At 41.1% G+C, this 10,043-nt stretch overlaps 1 pseudogene; it reads left to right on the top strand.

The window, feature by feature from the left end:
* The first annotated feature begins 3,555 nt into the window (after positions 1–3,555).
* On the top strand, positions 3,556–4,108 carry LOC145509412 (mitochondrial import inner membrane translocase subunit Tim17-A pseudogene; annotated as a pseudogene).
* Positions 4,109–10,043: the final 5,935 nt, after the last annotated feature.

Here is a 10,043-nt window from a genome sequence, read left to right as displayed (position 1 = left end):
ACTCCACTGATGTTAACTCAAAATTAAGTGTCAGTTCAGTCGCTCAGTCATGGAACGCCTTCTCCGCCTGCCCTCAATCTTTCCCAGCATCAGAGTGTTTTCAAATGAGTCAGCTCTTCGCATCAGGTGGCCAAAGTACTGGAGTTTCAGCTTCAACATCAGTCCTTCCAATGAACACTCAGGATTGATCTCCTTTAGGATGGACTGGTTGGATCTTCTGTACATGTGGGAAAGACATCTGGAGGAAATGTATGAGGAGATAGTGTCGTGGAACATGCTAGGGGCAGCTACCTGTCCTTTTTCAGGAATTAGAAAATAAAACAGTTACCTTCTTTCACTATAGAAAAGGCTTTCCAACACATAGGGTGGGTACCTGTTGATGGAAATCCATGGAGGATACAGAGCTGAAGAGGTAGCAGAATCTGGACAACAGTCAGTAAGAAGCTGTGTAGGTAACTGGGGCAGGACATGGAGACAGAGACTGTGTAGGTAACTGGGGCAGGACATGGAGACAGAGACAATTTACTTTTGAAGCATTGGTGTCTTCAAATTCTTCACTGAGGCATTTAATCATTTTTCCTTGAGAAGAGAGTTCATGGTCAAGTAAGTTTAAAACAGTTTCCCTTTGTTCCTTCTTCAGCATGTACCTTAGCAGCTGGAACTGCTTAACTTTGTTTAACTTCATTTCCAAAAGTCATGTAACCAGGTAATCTCATTTTGTTTTCAATTAAGAAGCGGTTCGTATCATCCTAGGGAAATTAGAGAACATACTTTCAGAAATACTGCTTCAGAAAATTTGTTTCTGAGAAAAATCCCAGTGAAAAGCTCAGAAAGGACTTTCCCTGACATTCTTTTAGCGGTCAGTGGCTTCTATGGTTGGAATATGTGGCCTTTCAGAAAAGAACCATTGTCTCAATTCATTGGAGCTCTGCAAGGTCACATCTTTGTGAATCTTCTCTTTGAAACGCATGAAAACCCATGGCTGATACATGTCAATGTATGGCAAAAACTACTACAATATTGTAAAATAATTAGCCCCCAACTAAAATAAATAAATTTATTTAAAAAAAAATTAATCAAAAAAAAAAAAAAAAAACCATTTACAATCCCTGGTGGCTCAGATGGTAAAGAATCTCCCTGCCATGCAGGAGACTGGAGTTTGATCCCTGGGTTGGGAAGATCCCTTGGGGAAGGGAATGGCAACCCACTCTAGTAATCTTGTCTGGAGAATCCCATGGACAGAGGAGCCTGGTGGGCTACAGTCCATGGGGTCACAAAGAGTCAGACACGACTGAGCAACTAACACTTTTACTTCACTTTAAAATCCAAAGTCTAAAATGAGACCAGTCTTGGAAATGCTATAAACAAGAAAAGAGTTAAAAAGAGAAATATGAAAATTAAAGTAGTCCTTTGAAGATCAGAATGATATTTGAATTTAAAAAAAATCACTTGAAACAGAAGTGTTGAAAGATTTGCTAAAATTTGGATGAAATTATTATCAGGTTGAGTAAGGGCCCATTAAGAAAAGATTACTATTTATTTGAGAAAATGGTTGAACTAGTAAAATACAGAAGTAGTTCCTACCCAAACACTATCCTTATGATGGCAAACTTGTTGAAAGGGCAAAACATGAGAAAATTACTTTATAAATATTTTATAACTAGAAGACGTTTCAGCTGAGCAGTCTAAACATAGCCTTTTAGGCTAGAAGCAATATACTTTCGTTTTATATGGTATAAATAGGTCATCCATCACTATCTGAGACCAAGTTTTTGCACTGAGTCAAAAAAAAAGAGGGGGCTTTATTCAGATAAGAGGAAACAATAGGCGTTCATTAGGAATATTTAGAAAAAAGGTGTATGGGGAGAGGGATAAATTAGGAGTATGGGATTAACAGATACACACCATTATATATAAAATAGACAAGCAGCAAGGATTTTCTGTACAGCACAGGGAACTATATGCAGTTTCTTATAACAACCTACAATGGAAAATAGTCTGAAAAAAAAAAAAAAACAAATCATTTTGCTGTATACCTGAAACTAAAACAGTATCGTAAAAGGAAAAAAGGTATATTATCTTTCAAGAATTCTCTGAAGATTTGTCTTAATTGAATTGATTGTTGATTGCCCTTTCCAAATAAATGAGTTCTTGACTGAAGTCTTCTGGAAGAGCAGTTTGTCTCTATGAGTTGTGCAACACAAGGAGGTGAGTAGACGCGTTGGTCTTGGATGAGCCTATGTATTCTTTCCAGAATTGCCACATCTGTATGCAGGGCTATGCCCAGGAACACTTGTGAGTGGTCAGTTTTCCTTAGAGGTTTCCATATCCCCAAGAATATTCCTCCTCCCCATCTTGGTTTCTCGATAGGGGTCCAGTGTTTCAGGTCTCTAGCTGCCAAGAGTCCTTCTTTGGCACTCCATGTTGACCTGCTTACACAGTTCTGCTTTCCTGCATTTTATTGAAACTTCATATTATCCTCCTCCCTATTTACAAGGGCAGAACCCTGGAAACAACTTAAATGTAAAAAAGTAAGAAAATTTAAATGGGTTCTGATGAAATACAAATCAATCCCTAAAATGTGCTTTTGTTCACTAACGAAATGTTAAGTTAAAAAAAAAAGCCAAGATATAAATTCTATGTATTATACAATATAAATTCCATATGTATGTTCTTTCTCTTTACATGTGTGTATACTCTTCTGTGGGCTTTCCTGGTGGCTCAGACAGTAAAGAATCCACCTGCAATGCGGGAGACCTGGGTTTGATCCCTGGGTCAGGAAGATCCCCTGGAGGAGGGCATGACAACCCACTCCAGTATTCTTGCCTGGAGAACCCCATGGACAGAGGAGCCTGGCGGGCTACAGTCCATGGGGTTGCAAAGAGTCAGACATGACTGAGTGACTCAGCACAGCACAGCAAAACACATACTATTCTATATAAGCACTCTCTATACACACATATTTACACATACATGCAGCACTGAAATGTTAATGGCACTTTCGGTATAATTACAGTTGATTTTTGTCTTCTTTGCCCAATTTTAATAGATGTGTATTACTTTGCCATTAAGAAAAATATTGTGGCAGAGGCCAGAGCAATATTGTAGAGCAATTGTCCTCCAATAATTGTATTTTGTTCTATATCTCTCAGTATTGTACAATTATAATCTTTGATAATTATTAGTGAAAAAAAGAGAAAGAATCGAAGATCCTGACAAGTTAAGGAAAAGTGAGACTGTGTGTGTTTATGTCCAGGCAGTAGATGAGCAGAATAAAGATAAAGTCATAGTAAACAAACAAATGTCATAGAACTGTTTTCAGTATAATCCATTCCATTCTTTGAATCCCTAGTTTTTGCTAGAGGAACTGGACGTATTCGTGCAGTTATGTTAATATATGTGCACAGACGTTGCATTTTGTGTTAGGTCTGGAGACTAGACTTGTCCTCCGCTGATCAGCTCTGTGACTATCCTTGGACAGGTTCCCTGGCCTCCCTGGACCTCAGTCTTCCCATCAATGAAGAAGAGGCTTGGGCCTGGCATCTCAGAGTCAAGATGGAAGAGCATGGGCATGAGCCCTGCCCCTGGCACTTTGAGGATGACTGTGGGGGGCCTTTGCAGTAGGCACCATGGGTGGTGGTAACCTTTCAAGCATTCAAAGCTTTTCACAGTTCTCTGGCGGGAGTTAAACATAGACTATGAGGATGTTTGACAGCTCTTAAAACCAGAGCTCCTCCATTGGGAGCTAGCTTTGCAGGTTGGGGAGGTCTGTTTTCTGTGACTGACTGCAGTATGGTTCAAGTCAGAGGGAAAGATGGTCCCTGGAACTCCATCACACGGCCTTAAAGGAGCCGTTCTGGCAGCAGGAAACAGACCAGTAACTATGGTTGGGTCCGTGTTGATGGGGGGCATTCTCCTAGCTCTAACTGAATCGGCTGGTATCTTGTTGACAAGATTTGCTTCAGCACAGTGTCTCAACAGTCCTCTGCTTGCTGAAGATCCCTCCCAGTTGCCTTCAGCCCAGGTACCATCCTCATCTTTTGGAGACTATCAGCAGTTCCAACAGGACTTCTTTCCCAGAAGACATTTAGCACCTTTTTCTATTTAAAGGAACATGGGTACTTCCCAGGTGGCGCTAGCGGTAAAGAACCTGCCTGCCAATGCAGGAGACATAAGAGACATGGGTTCAGGCCCTGGGTTGGGAAGATACCCTGGAGAAAGGAATGGCAACCCACTCCAGTGTTCTTGCTTGGAGATTCCCATGGACAGAGGAGCCTGGCGGGCTACAGACCATAGGGTCACACAGAGTCAGACAAGACTGAAGTGACTTAGCATGCATGCCTAGGGGGAGGTCTTAAAAGATAATAAATTTGTTTATTCTCACTTGGATTGCATTTGTTATCAAAACAAATGTCTAAAGTGTTTATAAAAGGAAATACAAGAAGTCCTTAGGAATGAAGAACTAAAAGCCAAACAGCAATGAAGCATGACTATCATTTCCAAGGGGATTTCTCTGCCTGGTTTTGTTCTGTTAGTCAGATGGTAAAAAAAAAAAAAAAAAAAAAAAAAAAAAAAAGTCTGGAAATTGCCCTTTATTTTTTTTTAAAAAAGAAGTTTGGAGGAAACAGATGACCCTTTACGCACCTCTCTGGTGAGTCTGTGGCTGTGACTACATGAAGTAAGATATGGTCAGTATAAGGGGTTTGTGCAACGATCCCAAGAAGTACATTTAAATGATTATCATTTTTGTAACATAACTGACAGTCTTATATGAGAACATGTGTAGGTTTGTGGGCTTTTCCAGGCCTTACTTATGTCTCTAGGACGATGGTTGTCCAACTTGAGCCAGGATCAGAACCACCTGAGTCTTTTAGAACAGTGACACCCCTCGCAGCCCCAGGGGGTCCTGATTCAGCTGGTCGGGGGAGGGGTGGGACTGGAGAAATTACCTTTCTTTTTTTTTTTTCATTAAAAATGAATTTTTTTAAAATTTATTTTAGTTGGAGGCTAATTACTTTACAGTATTGTAGTGGTTTCTGCCATACATTGATATGAATCAGCCAGGGGTTTACATGTGTTCTCCATCCTGAACCCCCCTCCCACCTCCCTCCCCATCCCATCCCTCTGGGTCATCCCAGTGCACCAGCCCTAAGCACTTGTCTCATGCATCGAACCTGGACTGGTGTTCTGTTTCACATATGATAATATACATGTTTCAATGCTATTCTCTCAGATCATTCCACCCTCGCCTTCTCTCACAGAGTCCAAAAGACTGTTTTATACATCTGTGTCTCTTTTTCTGTATCGAATATAGGGTTATCATTATCATCCTTCTAAATCCCATATATATGCATTAGTATACTGTATTGGTGTTTTTCTTTCTGACTTACTTCACTCTGTGTAATGGGCTCCAGTTTCACCCACCTCATTAGAACTGACTCAAATGTATTCTTTTTAAAGGCTGAGTAATATCCCATTGTGTATATGTACCACAGCTTCCTTATCCATTCGTCTGCTGATGGACATCTAGGCTGCGTCCATGTCCTGGCTTTTATAAACAGTGCTGCGATGAACATTGGGGCACACGTGTCTCTTTCAATTCTTGTTTCCTCGGTGTGTATGCCCAGCAGTGGGATTGCTGGGTCGTATGGCAGTTCTATTTCCAGTTTTTTAAGGAATCTCCACACTGTTCTCCATAGTGGCTGTACTAGTTTGCTTTCCCAGCAACAGTGTAAGAGGGTTCCCTTTTCTCCACACCCTCTCCAGCATTTATTGCTTGTAGACTTTTGGATAGCAGCCATTCTGCCGGGCGTGAAATGGTACCTCATTGTGGTTTTGATTTGCATTTCTCTAATAATGAGTGATGTTGAGCATCTTTTCATGTGTTTATTAGCCACCTGTATGTCTTCTTTAGAGAAATGTCTGTTTAGTTCTTTGGCCCATTTTTTGATTGGGTTGTTTATTTTTCTGGAATTGAGCTGCAGGAGTTGCTTGTATATTTTTGAGATTAATTCTTTGTTGCTTCATTTGCTATTATTTTCTCCCATTCTGAAGGCTGTCTTTTCACCTTGCTCATAGTGTCCTTTGTTGTGCAAAAGCTTTTAAGTTTAATTAGGCCCCAATTGTTTATTTTTGCTTTTATTTCCAATATTCTGGGAGGTGGGTCATAGAGGCTCCTGCTGTGATTTACCTCGGAGAGTGTTTTGCCTATGTTTTCCTCTAGGAGTTTTATAGTTTCTGGTCTTATATTTAGATCTTTAATTCATTTTGAGTTTATTTTTGTGTATAGTGTTAGAAAGTGTTCTAGTTTCATTCTTTTACAAGTGGTTGACCAGTTTTCCCAGCACCACTTGTTAAAGAGATTGTCTTTTCTCCATTGTATATTCTTGCCTCCTTTGTCAAAGATAAGGTGTCCATAGGTACATGGATTTATCTCGGGGCATTCTATTTTTACTTTTCCAACAAGTTCCAGGTGTTGCTGATGGTCAGGAAGAACCAGCCTGAAGAAAATAACCTGGCTAGGGGAAGGCATTTCTTGTAAGTATTTTGGATTTCTTTTTTGCTCCCTTTCCAGAATTCTTAGAAAAGTGTTCTAAAGATTATGTAAGGATATCTTCAAGGCCCATTTCATTTGAAAATTTCCCATGAAAACAATGAAAGCATTGTTCCTCTGGATGCTCCAAGTAGGAGCCAATGAAGAGATTAATGGCATAGGTATGATGGTGGCTGAGGAAGAGAATGGATTGTTTTCGGTTGACTAGAGAATCCTCCACATAGAAGGCATGCAATTTCTTTGTGGAATTAGACAAGAAAGTGAGATGGTTTTCTCTGTGGAGCACATTTAACCGAAATACCAAGATGGGCTCAGGATGTCAGTTACTTGATCGGTACCTGGGTAAGCCCTCACAGACATTTCCCGTCTTGTTACTCAGCTTACAGAATTGATGGCACGTATGGGCATGTACATGAGAGTCACAAACCCAATCAGGGATGTCGACCAAGCAGCCGTCTCTGCCTCTGGAACAAGTTCCCATTCCAAAAGTAAATCGCATATTATCGTTTCCCATATGTTCTGCACACGCCACTCCATCTGCCTAGAGGGACTCAGCCCAGGATACTTCCCTGTTGCTATTGTTGTTAACCCTGGTAACCCTCTGTGAGTGACTTAAACTTGGCACTTGCCAACCTCTCATTGTTGTTCACTGATGAGCTGCTTCTTCCATGGAACTGGAAATATCTTGAGTACACAGGTGGTCTTGGATTCATCCCTGTGTCTCCAGAGCCTGATGGAGCATCGGGCAAGTGTTTTCTGTTGAAAATAGGGCCATGGATAGTCACTGACAAAATTTTATCTTTCATATAAGTAAAACAATCAATAAAACAAGACCACAATTCAGAAGTTGGCAAATGGAGCGTGAGAGGTCAAATCTCTTTGTACTTTCTCCATGTTCAAACTAACAAACCAACAAACTTCTCCTGTTTCCAACCATCCTCGGCTCTCAGTCTCTCCTGGTCTCCGTCTGCTCCAGGATCTGCTAGGGCTCTTCTGAAAATTTCAGAATCCACCTTGGATTTCTAATCTGGCTCCTTCCCTGCACTCTCTGAAGGAGATTGCTGTTTGTGTGTTTTTTCTCCTAAGAGACGAATCAGAGCCCTGATATTTCCACAAGTAAATGAAATAGAGGGTAAAATACCTATTGCTTAGAAAGAAGCATGGAAGTATTTGATGTCACATTAGATTTTATGCTTGTTTTTAAAAGAAAGAATGGGACAGTGCTCTTCATTTTTCTATCTAGCTACTTAAACTAGCTATCTTTATATTTGTTTGTGTTTTTTTTTGTACAGAAAAAATGTTTGAACTGATGTTTACCTGCTGTTAATTATGGACAATTTATATAGTGGGACTCAAGTGACTTTTAAAGCACTGTTCTTTATCCTGGTCAGTATTGATTCTTAAAGAGATAAGTATTCATTATTTTTACAATTGCTGTTTCAAAATTATTGCCTCTATCAGTATTTAGAAAATCCATGCCTCAAATAATGTCAGATGATGGGTTTATCTGTTCTGTTTCTGTTTCCTAAAAGATACAAATATCAAGATTCATAGTTCAGGTTACCAAACCCTAGAGCAGAGAGGTAACTTGTCTTTCTGCATAAATAAATTCTGTTGAACTGAGCTTTCATGACTGTTCAATCTGCAGGACATGGAGCGTTCTTTGGGAGACGGAATCTGACTCTATTAAGGTAGATCAAAGAGGGAGTTATTTCAGGCAGCCACGGTGGTTCTGTGTTTAGAATGAGTCAAGGTAATGCTGTTTGGCAAGCTTTCCCAAAAAAGGAGTGTAACCTTAGAGATGAGAAATAGAGCACAAGGTGGTCATGATCTGACTGTTCTCCTGGGGAGACAAGAAGAAGGGTTGTTGTTCTAAAAGTGCTTGGTAAAGAACCTTCTGATTTTTTTGTGCAGATGACTTTATGAGGCTTTGGTGTTGCTATGTAAGGCTAGCTGTAGGTCCTTGCTGGGAACAGGAAATTCAAATGGAAGTTTTGGCTGAACCCTCTGGGGATAGATTTCCGATAACACTATGACCTGTGAAGCAGAGCATCCTATCTGAATTTCCAAGTTAAAATCCTAAATTCAGTTACATGATTCTAACACATCTCATCTACCTCAAGGGTAAAAAAGGGTCCATTTGTTGGGGATCAAGAAGAATTTGTGAGAAGGATTTCCTTGGAAATGGATGCTTCAAGGGGACAGGGTTTATGTGTGTGTGTGTGTGTGTGTGTGTGTGTGTGTGTGTGTGTGTGTGTGAGGGCACTTCTCCCACAGGGAAGTCAGAAGGCTTTTTAGGGCTTCCTGAGATCACATGGAAAATGTGATTATGCATCCCCTTTCATGAGGAGGACACAGTAGACTGATGTCTGATTGTATCTAGGGAAAGTTCAGGGTGAGAGATCGGCTGACTGCTTGCCATGATCTTACTGAGTCTATGGGATGGAATAAAAGGCACATGTCAGGATGAGAGGGAATAAAGATGTCCTGGAGGCCATCTGTGGGCTCCTTTTGGGTTAATGGCAGAACATCCTATCTCAGGTGGTGGAGTCCTACAAGGACAACAGCCACTCCTGTACTAGGATCCAATGTAAGCAAGGGCCTACTCCAAACCAGGGATGAAAAGCCAAAGGCAGGTCAGCCAAGTCAGGAGTTTTTAAGGTATACTGAGATATAGTTTGGATAGGTCAGGGGTATGGCACCAGTTACATCAAGTGTCGACATATGACCTCTTACATAATGACTGAAACATGAATTGGTCCCACTCCTGCTGAAGAAAGAACTGTCCTCAAGTGGAAATTAAACCAATACCCTCAACAGTGGACCAAGCAACAAGCAAACACTGCTTTCTGGCAGTTCACACGTCAGTAAATTTTGAACAAATTTACTTTTCCAGTAGTCATGTATGGATGTGAGAGTTGGACTGTGAAGAAAGCTGAGCACCGAGGAATTGATGCTTTTGAACTATGGTGTTGGAGAAGACACTTGAGAGTCCCTTGGACAGCAAGGAGATCCAGCCAGTCCATCCTAAAGGAGATCAGCCCTGGGTGTTCATTGGAAGGACTGATGTTGAAGCTGAAACTCCGATACTTTGGCCACCTGATGCACAGAGCTGACTCATTTGAAAAGACCCTGATATTGGGAAAGATTGAAGGCAGGAGGAGAAGAGGACAGAGGATGAGGTGGTTGGATGGCATCACTGACTCAATGGACATGAGTTTGGGTAAACTCCAGGAGTTGGTGATGGACAGGGAGGCCTGGCATGCTGCGGTTCATGGGGTTGCAAAGAGTCGGACATGACTGAGTGACTGAACTGAACTGAAATTTTGAACAAACTTAAGGAATATCAGTTAGAAGGAGGGGGTAGGCCAGATGATGAGTCTGACCCGGGACGCCTGCATGTCATAGTTTGGACTTGTGCCTAGGACTTTGTTGACTTTGGTCCTAAGGTCACCCCTCCACTCTGTGAGGTCTTATCCCTAAAACCTAT

This window comes from Giraffa tippelskirchi, chromosome 6 (assembly GCF_054371585.1).
Source record: "Giraffa tippelskirchi isolate mGirTip1 chromosome 6, T2T-mGirTip1v1.2.pri, whole genome shotgun sequence".
Classification (NCBI taxonomy): domain Eukaryota; kingdom Metazoa; phylum Chordata; class Mammalia; order Artiodactyla; family Giraffidae; genus Giraffa; species Giraffa tippelskirchi.
The sequence above is the reverse complement of the archived record's forward strand: the minus strand, read 5'-3'. Positions and strand labels throughout refer to the sequence as shown.